Source organism: Typopeltis vanoorti, chromosome 5 (assembly GCF_054136105.1).
Source record: "Typopeltis vanoorti isolate ZY-2024b chromosome 5, IOZ_Tvanoo_1.0, whole genome shotgun sequence".
Lineage (NCBI taxonomy): Eukaryota > Metazoa > Arthropoda > Arachnida > Uropygi > Thelyphonidae > Typopeltis > Typopeltis vanoorti.
Window position 1 is genome coordinate 49,569,815 of NC_143553.1, and position 14,616 is coordinate 49,584,430.

Here is a 14,616-nt window from a genome sequence, read left to right on the forward strand (position 1 = left end):
TCTGAATACTATGATTCTCTTATGGCTTTAACTGAGATTTAAAATGAGGTTAGAATAATAATGCTATATTAGTAGTATTACAATATTAAACAACTTAATTATTGCGCTCTAGATACAATTCTTGAACTTGTAGGTAGACCTACTCTAACGTTCAGAGTACTGCTCATACCTTATCTCCATTCACTAAATATACACTCATCACTCCTGCTTACAATCCATTCCATTCACCTACCACTTGCCAAGAGTCAGCCAATGAACTACAAGCCAACTGTTCTCACTTCTGTTCTCTAAAAATATGGAGAAGGTCATCAACAACCAACCTGCACCACCTGGAGACCTTCCAACTAATCAGTGATCAGCAATATGGTTTCTACCATTCTTTGTCCACAGCAATCTTCTAGCCTTCACCACACACTTCTGGACTCAAGCCATGCAAAAATTCAGAGAAACTCAAGTAGTTACTCTCAACATTTCAAAAGCATTTGATTGGGTTTGTCACAGGGGACTTACTTAGCAAAGTTTGGTTCCCTGTGCCAATTTAACAAACCTTGTAGGACTCAGTTGTTAGAATACTTGAGATCCACCATGACCAATGTCCTGAGCCCCAATCTCCTAGCTGTATTTCATTATAGTAAGGACAACCTTGTAGACTTTCATTAAAGATGCCAAGGAATTAAATTCTTGGTTTAACTCTTTATCTATATGTAAACAATGTTTGCAGTTGAAGTACCTTCACCTCTGGGATACTTGTATATAGAAGCTAATGACTTCACATCAATTGCCTTAGTATCCCATAATTTAAAGCACACATCCTTACAGACATATATAATGTTATGCATTATGGGAAGGGCCACTACCCATACTGGTTTTGACCTTTATTGAGGTCTCATCATATGTGAAATATGACTTCTGCATTACCTTCGTATCTCTTCTGGGTCTGGCTCCCATTGATGAGACCTCAATAAAGGTTGAAACTGGTCTGGGTATGACTGGGCGTATGCCCAGTCATACCCACATATCCATCAGAGAAGACAGTGACTATGTTTAAAGCCACTAAAGATCATTGCATGTTGCTTTTGGGAGGCAATGCTTTCAGCGGCTACAAAATAAGACCTCACATGGTGTATCACTCAGAAAACCCATGCCACTGAAGGGATACATAAAGGCAAGATTGCCTGTTGTGTAGAGAGCAAATAAGAAAGGCTGCATAAATCAAAGATTTTCAGTAGAGTTGCACGAAGAATTGAAAGTTTACTGTGAAAATGAGAAAATTTCCTTCAAAATCCTTGTTATTCTGAATAATGCGCATGGTCACCCATGAAATGTTGCTGATTTCAGTGAAAATAGTCAGGTGTTGTTTCTTCCATCATCCCTCCCCTTAACTTTCAGTAATGCCCAGCTATCCAAACACAATCAGATTTTTCTTCTTGAACTAACCTATATCTCCAACTGTACAGACCAGTGGTTCTTAACCGGTGTTCCCCGAACTAGTTACAAGTGTTCTGCCGGTGAAAGATGTCACATGACACATTCTGAGTGTAATTGACTACTCTGAATAAAAATGTCGAGAAATTATTTCTGTTATAACAGAACATTTAACAATATTGCAAGAAAAGATTTCAAGTTACTTTCCTTCCTTAAATACACACAGTTATGACTGGATACGAAATGCGTTTGGCACAGTTAATACATTGAGTTGTGAATTTTCGTTACAAGAAGGAGAACAATTAATTACCTTGTCAATGGATCGTACTCTAAAATGAAATTCTCTGAAATAACTCTTGAGGAATTTTCGATTTTTGTCCAAGCAGAATACCCAGCTCTCTCCACAAGGGCACGGAAAATTTTGTTACAGTTTTCAACATTATATCTGTGTGAGCTCAGTTTCTCAATATTACCTAATATAAAAACTAAAAAGCATGAAAGACTTACTAATATAGACAGAGAGAGAGAGAGATGAGGGTAGCTATATCACATATTAGACCTGATATTGTTGATATCTGCAAAAGCCGACAAGCTCAAGTATTGCATTAAAATAAGTTCATTTTTATAAAAGACAACTCCATGAATATTTTTATTGTTAGTTTTATGACACTCATGCTTTTGGTGTTCCCCAAATTTTTCTTATAATCAAAAGTGTTCCGTGACTTCAAAAAGGTTAAGAACCACTGGTAGAGACTGTACTGCTACTAGCATAAACACATTTCAACCACAGTTTCTACAGCTTCCAAAAAACTTGGTGTACTTTTTCACACAAGACACTACTTCATACCTTTACAGCTGCTGACTCTGTACAAATCCAAAATATGCCCAACGATGGAATATTGCTAACATATTTGTGGCAGTGCACCAAAATCCTTTCTGATATTGCTTGATTCTGTCCAGAAGAGGGCAATCTGGTTAATTAATGATTTCTCTCTCACAGATTCTCTTCAGTCTCCCATACAGGTTCAGTTTCTGCCTTAATTTTTTTTATTTTACATATACTTTCATGGACATTGCTCTGCTGAATTGTCCACTATTGCCACTATTCTTCCTCTACCCTCCTCAAAAATCATAAGAACGAGAACTATTGCTTACCAACACCTTTCACAGTCCAGCTTGACACTCACTGAAACTACTTATAACTTATCTGCCTCCTCTTTCATTCCATCTATTTCTGTTCTTTGGAAAAGTCTCTCCCACTTTTCCTTCTCCAGAAATACAAATTGTGAACAGATTATTTCTTTCTTTTTATCCTCTTGCCCACACATGTCACCGATATGCTATAGGTCTAGTGACCATTCATGTGTGGATCAGATGTGTGTATATATATATAGACTTGCACTACGTGCAGGTGCAAACTTGTCTGTTTGCTTACTTGGGAAAAAAAGGATTAAAACCTAGCTTATAATATATATAAAAGATAGAGAAAAATCAAGTTCTCTCATCCTTGCTAATCATACTCTTGTTCCAGAGATGATGAAATATTATTCTCTCCTGCCAAGTAATGAAAAAAAAAAAAACCTCTCCTATATCTATCTGTTTTCTAAGTCATTATTTTATCCCATAAATTTTATTATTATTATAATTATCATCTGACCTCCCTGTAGTCAGAGACTCATTGTGGGGAGGTAGACACTAATGCGCATGATGCTCATCCAAATGTGCCTTAAACTGATTCAGTGTGTCTACATTCACAACCTACTCAGGCAATGCATTCCACTCACCAACCACTCTCCATGCAAAGAACCTTCTCCTCACTCCTCTGCTCACCCCTCCCCTTATACAGTTTCCAGTGATGGTCTCTTGTTCTACCCCCCCCCCTCTTTCATTCTAAAAAAATCTCTTCCATCTCAGCCTGATAACCCCTGTCTAGCTTATATGTCTCAATCATATCCCACCCCTCTTCCTCCTATTCACAGGGCTTTGCAACTTATGTTCTCTCAATCTGTCCTCGTACTCTGCATTCCAAAGACCACTGACCACCTTTGCGAATCTTGTCTGGACCGTTTCCAACATATCCTTGTCACCATGAAAACCCAATGAGCAGATACATGCACAATAATCTATATGATGCCTGATCAAGGTCTTATACAATGCCATCATAACTTCTCTATTTGCATCATTGCCATTATCTGATATGACATCTTCACAACTTGCAATGTGGTCCCTGAATTTCAGGTCCTTGTCCACTATCACTCCTAGATCTCTCATCTCCTCTACTTTCTTTAATGTTTCCCTACCAAGTGTATACTTTGCATCCCATTGTTGCTTACCAAATCTCAAAACCTTATCCTGTGCAACATTGAACTGAAAGTTCCAATTACCTGCCCATTCATACAATCCATTCAAGTCCTACTCAAATTGATTCTGCATTGCTGTCCACAATTTTGAATCATCTGCAAACAGCTGCATATCAGAGTTAAACCCATTCCAATGTTATTAACATATAAACTGAACAACAATAGTCCCAAAACTGACCCCTGCAATACACCATTAATGAGCTTCCTCTTTTGGGATTCTGCTGCCCCATATATACACCTTTCTAATACCTATCTGACAGCCAGTCACTGATCCAACTCAGAAGTCTGTTATTAAATCTCATCTGTTTCAATTTACTTAACAGTTCGTCATGTTGCCGTCTATCAAAAGCTTTTGCAAAATCCAAGTACACCATTGTATATGCATCTCCACTGTGCAAGGTATTTGTAACCTTGTTATAGTACATAAGTAAGTTAGTAAAACATGATCTCCCTTTAACAAACCCATGCTGATATTCACAGAGAATGCTGCTGTTATAAACCCATTTCTGTATCCTACTTCTCACTAATCTCTTCAGTACCTTCCCCACAACTCCAGATATACAGATTGGCCTATAATTTGAAGCTACAGCCTTACCACCAATTTTATAAGGTGGAACAATTTTACACTCAATCCCTTTTTAATAAAGCTTTTCCCTGTTCTCTTTATCTGTCACACTACTATTGCTTTCACTGCCAAGAATTTCTGTCTCTTGAATACCACTCTGCTGATTTTTTACTTCATCTCTTGCTTCTGATCTCTTGCATGCATCACACACACACACACACACACACACACACACACACACACTACTTTCATCCAGCAACACTTTCTCCAGTTTATTAAAACACTTTAGGAAATGAACAACGTAGTTAAGGATATAAATTAAATTATACTTTAATAAATATTTTCCGATATTTCGGCAATGTCACATTGCCATCTTCTAAAGGAACTTACAAAAAAGCACGTGCACGTAGGCACTACAAACACAGTAACTGGGGATGAAGCTATTGTTCTCCTAAAAGTCCTGATGGTGCCCTCTAGTGGGCTAAGTAGGTGTTCTTGGCCGTTGGGCTGAAGGTCTGCTGATGTAAGCCTCCCAAATTTGGGGCAGTCGCATACAACCAAATTTGTTGAGGTTTGGAGAATTTCTTAGGGCTGAGGCTGATTCCATAAATAGTCTTTCGTATTTGTATTTGCTACGGTGTATTACTGTAGCTTTCTTCCACCGTATTCTGTGGCATGTATCCAGAGCATGGTCCGCAAGACCAGAATGGCTGTACTTGTGAAACTGGATGTAGTCCTTGTGTTCAGAAATTCTGATATTCGCTGTCCTGCCTGTTTGGCCAAAGTAAGACAGATTACAACTGCAAGGGACCTGGTATACACCAGGTAGGTCTAGGGGAAGTGGTTGGTCTTTAGTGGAGGATAAGGGAAACACAACTGTAGTCCTTAACCAAAAGGACTACACAGGTAAGATGAATGCTCTTCTCTTAGATCGGGCTACTTACCTCCCCATCAATTACAATCCCACCAACTCTCAAATTAGAAAACTTCACAGGCTCCTTAAGAGAGTCACTTCTTGGCCTGTAGAAGTTACCAACAGATTAAAGCCATTTAACTCTATACCCCCCCCCCCCCCCCCCGTATTTACGGACTCCCAAAAATACATAAAGAAAATGTGCCAATTACATCCCATAGTGGATGGCATTGATTCCCCCACATACAAATTAGCTAAACATTTGGCCAAAGAGCTCACACACTATACTGGCAACACACCATCACACATAAAAAACTCATCCCGTTTCAAAGCCAGCATAGAAAACCTTACACTCCAACATACTGACATAATGGTCAGCTTTGACGTCTCCTCTTTATTCACAAATGTCCCACTCAATGAAACTCTAGAGCTAATCCAAGCTAAATTTTCTCTCGATATCTCAGCCTTATTTCAGTTCACAATGAACTCAGGCTATTTCATTTGGCAAGGAAAATTCTACAAACAAATAGAGGGGACAGCCGTGGGTTCGCCACTCTCCCCACCCTTGGCCAATTTCTTTATGGAGACCTTTGAAGAAAAAGCCTTAGCCTCTGCCCCACAAAAACCAACCATATGGCTTCGCTACGATGATGATTCGCTATTTGGCCACATGGCTCTGAAACACTTCTCTCCTTCTTAACACACTTAAACAACCAACACCCCAGAATCAAATTCACCCTGGAAAAAGAGGAAAAAAAACAGCCTCCCTTTCCTAGACACACTAGTCACCTGCCAGCCTAATGGAACCTTGGTTCTCTCAGTTTACAGAAAACCCACCCATACAAGCAGATACATTCACCAACAATCCTCCCCCCTCACAACAATATGGAGTAGTGAAAACACTATACAACAGGGCTAAACTAATCTGTTCAAATGACTTGGCCCTAAACACTGAACTAAATCACATCCTTAACACTTTCTCAGCCAATGGCTACCCCCCAAAAAAAGTCCAAAAAATATTAGAACCTACAAACCACAGATCCCCTCCCCCCCCTCCACAACAAGGATTACTCTAAATCCATCACCATTCCCTACATCCGAGGCACCTCGGAAAAGATTACCAAAATCTTAAAAAAGCATGACCTGACCTCTTGTTACAAACTTTACAAGAAATTGGCATCCCTTATCTGCTCCACTAAAGACCAACCACTTCCCCTAGACCTACCTGGTGTATACCAGGTCCCTTGCAGTTGTAATCTGTCTTACTTTGGCCAAACAGGCAGGACAGCGAATATCAGAATTTCTGAACACAAGGACTACATCCGGTTTCACAAGTACAGCCATTCTGGTCTTGCGGACCATGCTCTGGATACACGCGACAGAATACGGTGGAAGAAAGCTACAGTAATACACCGTAGCAAATACAAATACGAAAGGCTATTTATGGAATCAGCCTCAGCCCTAAGAAATTCTCCAAACCTCAACAAATTTTGGTTGTATGTGACTGCCCCAAATTTGGGAGGCTTACATCAGCAGACCTTCAGCCCAACGGCCAAGAACACCTACTTAGCCTGCTAGAGGGCACCATCAGGACTTTTAGGAGAACAATAGCTTCATCTCTTCATTCCCAGTTACTGTGTTTGTAGTGCCTACGTGCACGTGCTTTTTTTGTAAGTTCCTTTAGAAGATGGCAATGTGACATTGCCGAAATATTGGAAAATATTTATTAAAGTATAATTTAATTTATATCCTTAACTACGTTGTTCATTTCCTTAAGTGTTTTAATAATGCATAACCAACGTATAAGCCTGTCTATGAGAATCAACTTTCTCCAGTGCACTCACAAATTTTTCTGCATCTATCCAACAATATAATTTTAGAAACTCGTAAGTTTCTACCCTTCTTTTCTATTTTTTACTCTACTTTGTAGCCTAATTATCTTAATTTAAAGTTGAAATTCTACATTTCTGATATTTGCTATTCATTCATTATTGCACCCTCTTCACTACTTTGTTCATTGAGACTTCTTCTTTGAGTGCCATCTCCTACCGGAGGTCGGCAACCACCTTGGCAAACCAGTCCACTGTCTGATGTGTGCCAGCCAAGATTTTCTTCATCTTCCTTGTCCTCTTCTTCCATTTATCTTCCCCTTTATAAGCAATTGAAGTATTTTATATTTTTTATTACGAAGTATGCAAGTACGGTGACCAAGATATGCAGTTTTCCTTCTTTTTATGGTATCTAAAAGTTCACGTGATCTCCCCATTTGTTCCAGTACTTCCTGATTGGACATTTTTGCTGTCCATGGGATTTTTAACATTCGTCTGTATAACGACATCTCAAAGGCTTCAAGTTTTTTTATTGATGTTGTCTTCAAGGTTCAAGTTTCTGCACCGTACAGCAGTATAGACCATACATAGCATTTAAGCATGCATACTCTAAGCTCGCATGTTTAAGAGTACGTATGCAGTTACACAGTGTTGATTTCACCAGGAGAAAATTTTTTCTTGCCATTTCAATTCTAATTTTTATTTCCATTTCTGGATTGCATTCTTCATTTAACCAGCATCTGAGATATTTAAACTTTGTCACTCTTTCTATTCATTTCCCATTTAAAGAAAGTGATGAATTAAGAATTGGTTTCTTGCTTATGACTATGAATTTAGTTTTGGTGATATTTATTTTTAATCCCATTTTTTCACTCTCTTCATTCACTAGTTCTAGAAGATTTTGAAGATCGTGAATATTGTCAGCCAGGAGAACTGTGTCATCAGCATATCAGATGTTACTGATAATTTCACCATCTACATTAATCCCTTCCTCTCTTCCGTTTAAGATTTTTTGAAATATGGCTTCTGAGTATATGTTAAAAAGAAAAGGTGACAACACACATCCTTATCTTACTCCTCGTTTGATGTTAATGGAGTCTGTAATAACGTCATCAACTTGAACAGATGCCTTTTGGTTCCAATATAAGTTTTGAATGATCCTGATGTCTTTACCATCTAATCCAATTCTCTTTAACAGTGCAATCATTTTAGTATGTTAGACTTTATCAAATGCTTTCTCAAAGTCAATGAAGCAAATGAATACTTCCTTGTTTTGATCAATACATTTTGGGAATAAGATTTGAGAGCAGAAAAGAGCCTCTCTTGTTTCCAAACCATTTCTAAAGCTGAACTGGGTATCACTGATGGTGTCTTCACATTTTCTATATATTCTTTTTTGAATTATTTTCAGGAACATTTCAAGAACATGACTCATTAGGCTGATCATTCTGTAGTCATTACAAGTTTTCACATTTGCTTTTTTAGGTAGCATGATGAAGGTCGACTGTAACCAGTCTTGTGGGAATATGTCTGTATCGTAGACCTTATTAAATAGTTTTACTAATATAGCAATGTTGTCACCTTCTAATAACTTTACTATTTCTGCTGGTATTCTATCAGGGCCTAAGGCTTTACCATTTTTAGCTGAATTCAGTGCACATTCCACCTCTGATCTTAGAATGCATGGACCGTCCATCTGTATTTTCTGGGTTCTGTCTGCTATCAGAAAAGAGTTCTTCTACATATTTCACCCATTCTTGTATTTTGTCATCTTTTTTCAGATATTATTTCTCCCTTTTTGTTTTGAAGGACACATAGTTGTTTTTTCTTAAATATACCTAAGGTCTCTTTCAGCTTTTTGTGTAGATTAAAATTGTCATGTCATTGAGACTAAGATTTGAATAATTTTATCTAGAATGCAAGGTATCTTTATAAGGGCATTTCTGTGGAAAGTGAGTTAGTAAGTCTTATATGGAAGTAACAGGGTTTCCTCCTACAAAATTTTTATTTTCCCTGCAAAACACGTTGTTTTGTAGGGAAAATAAACTTTGTTGGAGAACACACACAAATGAAAGTCAGTAGCCTACGTCCAGCACTAATACTGCTGTAGAAAGTTTTTCTGCTTAGTTACAAAGTAAATTATACTAGACAGGAAATTATATTTTTTGGTTTCATCCTTTACTTAAGCATACACAAATAAAATCATTATTATTACTATCATTCAGGAGCTTCATGGAGTTAAAAGACTCATCATGAGAGGCCCATATTGGACAGTCTATCACATCACTCCTCAAACTCATTCACTGTTTGTATCCTCACTACCCTATCAGGTAATGCATTCCATGGTTGAGCCACTCTTCATGCAAAACAGCCTCTTCTCACCCTCTTCTTCACCACTTCCATTTACAACTTCTAGGGATGGGGCCTTGGCCCTGCTCCTTCCCCTTGTTCAACCATACAAAAGATCTACCTAGTGTCATGCATATAGCTACCTCTAAACAGTTTAAATGTGTCAGTCATTTCACCGATATGATTATAACAGATATAATAAGATTTTTGTTCCATCATGGACCTGAACAATCTGGCTTAGTCAAATATGGTATACTGACCAAATATAGAGTACTTCTGGGGGGGGGGGGGACAAAAAAAACTAGACTTTTCCACAAAAGTAGATTTTTTGTAGAACGTTTATACAAAAACAGCTGTGAGGCCTTCCTATAATTTCCAAATCTAAACAGATCTGATAACCTTTGGCTGTTATTTCCTGTATGAGTAATATTATTGTATCAATCATTTGTACATTCTATCTTGATTACAATCCATTCCATTCATGTGCAATTCATTTACAAACAGGAAAATATATGACATATATACGAACAGGAGATCCAGAAGTGTAAACAAATTTTGTTTGTTTACACTAATCCAGAGTATTTTCAACCTTGGTATCATTTCTGGGTCTGGCTCCCACTGATGAGACCTCAATAAAGGTCAAAACTGGTCTGGATAGTGGCCTTTCCCATAACGCATAGCATTATACATGTCCATAAGGATATGTGCATTGCATTATGGAATGCTAAAGCAATAAATTGAAGTCATTAGCTTCTGTATTCAAGTAGCCCACTCGCAATGTTACTTCAAGCACATATTTTTATTTGCTTATACTTCGATAAAGGCTTAAACTAAGAATATTATTTCTTGGCATCTTTAATTTATCAAAAGACATGATACCAGTATAAATGTACAAGTATTTCTGATCATCCATGCAACAGGTGAAAAGTCAACAGGGAAAATGTCACCCTTCTTTATTCAAGAGGGTTTAAAAGGATTGGCAAGATATCCCAAAAGAGGGGTGAATATGTTCTATGTTATTCTTGTGAAAACTAAGTGATATCAGAATGAGATCTCTGTGATCCAGATGAGGATCACAGAGTGGCAGGTATGAGGGCTTCCTGATATGTAGGAATGGTTTTGACCAGAAACATTATCTTTACTTTTGATATACCTAAGCCCCTAACATATGCAAAAGCAGAATATCTCAACTATCCCATTAAGGTCTACATCCCTAGTCTACAGAGATGTAAATGTCAGAAATATGGACATTCACAAACTGCCTCTCAGGCAGTAAAGAGCATGATAATAAATCTTGCACTGCAAGGAAAGCAGAGCAAGTCGTGCTCTTTACTACAGCATCACTTGTCAGGGATCATCCAGTCTACTACTCCTATGCATGTCAGAAGTGGAAGATTGAAAAAGAAACACACAAGATAAAAACAGAACAAAATATATCATATCAGGATGCAAAGAGGAAGCCAGCCACCACCACACCTGTTTTGAAATCGTCTTATGCTGAGAAGTAAATATCAACAGCATCTGAAATATGTCTATTCCATCCTTTGATAATTTTACCATTACTAAACTTTATGATCATGAGTGCTTCTCTGTGGAGCACACTACCTACAGTATTTGCCTGAAACAACTCCAGAAGTGGTTCTGCTAGAGAACCCCACTTGTCAAAAAATTATGGCAAGGATACCACTTAAAGATAAGCCACCAGACATCCCCACAGGAAAAAAAAAAAAAAGATATTTTGGCATCCACCAAAAGTAAATTAAACTTACCCAATGATCCTCACACATCAGATGATGTACTGAACATTTTTCCAGAGGAAGAGATGGACATAGACCATTCATTCTTCCCTGTAATCATTAGACAAATATAAGCCTGACAATGGTAAGCCCTTCAACCTTTCAGAAATTGGACAAGTCTACAAATCCAAAACAGCAGGAAAATGTTTACAGTGGAAGCATCATGGGTTTCAGCAGAATATCACTGTTATCAAGAATCTCCTGTAGAAACTTTCGTTCTGTTTCTTTCTGCAGGAAACATATTTAAAACCTGCTGAGGACCCTGCCTTAAGGAATCTACTGCACTGCATCAAATGTCATTGCTTTCAAACATACTCAGGCCAAAATACGTTATGTTGGATGTGAGAGCCAAAAGCAATCTTGGATCCAATTTATATATATTAATCAAACAAAAAATTTAAAAATCATATGGAATAAAATCTGCAGAAATGAAAGGTAGGTTAGAATTTGTCTATCTCGGAACATAATGGATATGTTGCTGTTGTTAAACCAAAAGCCATGGCTGGCATTTTGGGAATTTTTCTTGAATCTCAGCAATGGCTTTCATATTCTCCTGAATTTTTAATATTGGAAGGACAATAAGAGAAACAGCTGTTAGTCTTTTCTACAAATGCCCTAGAGCAACACAATCAGCTATTTGTTATGAAGGAGCTAAAAAAGGAGCACAGCTACTCTCTTTCTCTATCATTCCATTGCAATGGGGGCCTAATGACGTCCATTGTGAGATTATAAAGCATCTTTTATCACATTATCTGGATCTCCTCTTACTGTACAACAGAATATGTACCAAAGAAGAGTTTCCAGATTCTTGGCATAAGTCAACTGCCATCCCAAAACCTGGAAAGGATCTAACACAAGCAAACAATTATCGACCTATAATAAATTTAGTTTAATCCTTTATCCCAGTGAGAGCAAACAAACTTTGCACCTGAAAATATCTTCAGGACTGAATATAGTGTTGTACTATCTTACCTGGGTAAGTAGTACAACACCAGGCAACTCGCAGCAAAGGTGGAGCAAGCTACCAACACTCCTATCCCAGTATCTCCCATAATGCAAAACACATCTCCTTGTGGATATGTATACTCTTATGCATTAAGGGATTGGCCACTACCTCATACCTATGGAAGATGCTGGGATAGGAGTGTTGGTATCTTGCTCCACCTTTGCTACGAGTTGCCTGGTGTTGTACTACTTACCCAGGTAAGATAGTACAACACTATATTCAGTCCTGAAGATATTTTCGGGCATAAACTTTGTTTGCTTTCACTGGGATAAAGGATTAAACTAAATTTATTATAGTCTAACCTAGTGAAAAATAAACTTTCAACATCTTTCTCTAAATCCAGAGTAATTTAATAAAAAAAAGGTGGCAGAAGTAGCAAGGGCATCTTTACCTATAAAAGTTGCCAAAAGGTTTGCCACCTTTTTTTTATTAAATTACTCTGGATTTAGAGAAAGATGTTGAAAGTTTATTTTTCAGTAGGTTAAACTATAATAAATTTAATTTAATCCTTTATCCCAGTGAAAGCAAACAAAGTTTATGCAAGAAAATATCTTCAGGACTGAATATAGTGTTGTACTATCTTGCCTGGGTAAGTAGTGCAACTCATAGCAAAGGTGGAGCAAGCTACCAACACTCCTATCCCAGTATCTTCCATAATGCAAAACACATATCCTTGTGGATATGTATACTGTTATGCATTAAGGGATTGGCCACTACCCAGACTAATTTCAACCTTTATTGAGGTCTCTTCAGTGGGAGCCAGGCCCAGAGTTGGAGATACCAGGCAGAAGGAGTAGCAAGGTCATCTAGACCTATAAAAGTTGCCAAAAGGTTTGCCACCTTTTCAATTATCGACCTATTGCTCTAACTAGCTGTCTTTGTAAAATATATTGAAAAAAAATGGTAAATGCAAGCCTTGCCCAGTTTGTTGCTTTGTAAGATCAACACACAATGTGGCTTTCATAGACACCAATTAACACTGAACCATTTAGTCCATTTAGAATCATGTATAAGAGATGCTTTCCTGAAATGAGAGCATCTGGTTTGTCTTCTTTAACATGGTAAAAGCTTATGACACAGCCTGGAGATATGGCATATTAAAAGACCTTTTTAATCTTGGTCTGAGAGGACACCTTCCTGTTTTTATTAAAAACTTTCTCCAGCCATGTCTTCCAAGTCTGAGTGGGAAGCATGTTATCTCAGCCATGTAATCAATAAGAGGGTGTTCCTGAAGGCTCTGTCTTAAGTGTGACACTCTTGGATATCAAAAGGTCATTCAAACACTGAATAACTTCCTCCCACAATAGGCAATTCTCTTTATATCGATGACTTCACAGTTACTCCTATAATATGAAGGTAACTGAAAAATGACTTCAATAAGCAATTAATCATGTCTCCTCATTGGCTTTTAGTAATTGTTCAAGTTTTCAGCAGGAAAAAACTGTCTTATACATCTACCAAAAATGTATCCTTCACTCAGATCCTGATTTAAGAAAGGAGTGAAGTATTATTCCAGTAGCAAAAGAGGCCAAGTTCTTGGGACTCAACTTTGAGAGAAAGCTTACATTCCTTACACACATTCGTCAACTTAGCGACAAGTGAAAAAAATCAGTGAATATCTTTTGTGCTCTATCTGCTACAGAATGGGATACTGATCAATGTTCCTTGCTCTGCCTTTATTATTCACTTATATGGTCAAAGCTTGATTATTGGTCCTAGGTTTACAGTTCTGCAAGGGAGAGCATGGTCCAATGGTTAGACTCTATCCATCTTCTCTAGTGCTTTTCACATACGAGGGTGGTCTGAAAAGTTCTTGGCCTAACAAGAAAAAAACGAATTTATAATTTCAAAATTATTTTTATTTTTCAATATAATCTCCCTTAAGACTAATACATTTATTCCAGTGATGCTTCAATGCCATTATCCCATCCCTGTAGTGGTTCTCATTAAGATTTGCAAAATACCCCTCTACACCTGCAATCACCTCTTGATTTGAAGAAAAATGCTGGCCAGCAAGGAAGAGTTTTAGTTTTGGGAAGATATAGAAGTCAGAGGGAGCCAAATCTGGGGGATAGGGTGGATGTTCCAACAATTCATAGTGCAGATCCCTTAATTTTCCCATTGCCAAAACACCTTTGTGGGCAGGTGCATTGTCCTGATGAAAGATGATTTTTTTTCTTCTGCACACTGGGTCTTTTCTCATGAATTTTTTCGTCTAGTCTGGTTAAAAGATCGGAATAATATTCCCCAGTTATTGTTTTACCCGTTTCAAGATAATTAACAAAATGCCTTTAGCATCCCAAAACACTGATGCCATGACATATCCTGCTGATGAAACTTTGTCTTCTTTGGTGCTGAACAACCAGCTTCTGT

The 14,616-nt window shown here is 37.7% G+C and overlaps 1 protein-coding gene across 1 annotated transcript in view; it reads left to right on the forward strand.

Moving 5' to 3' along the window:
• LOC150106392 (uncharacterized) overlaps window positions 1-14,616 on the forward strand; it is a 264,780-nt gene that overhangs the window by 155,960 nt on the left and 94,204 nt on the right. The gene's annotated exons all lie outside the window — the stretch shown is intronic.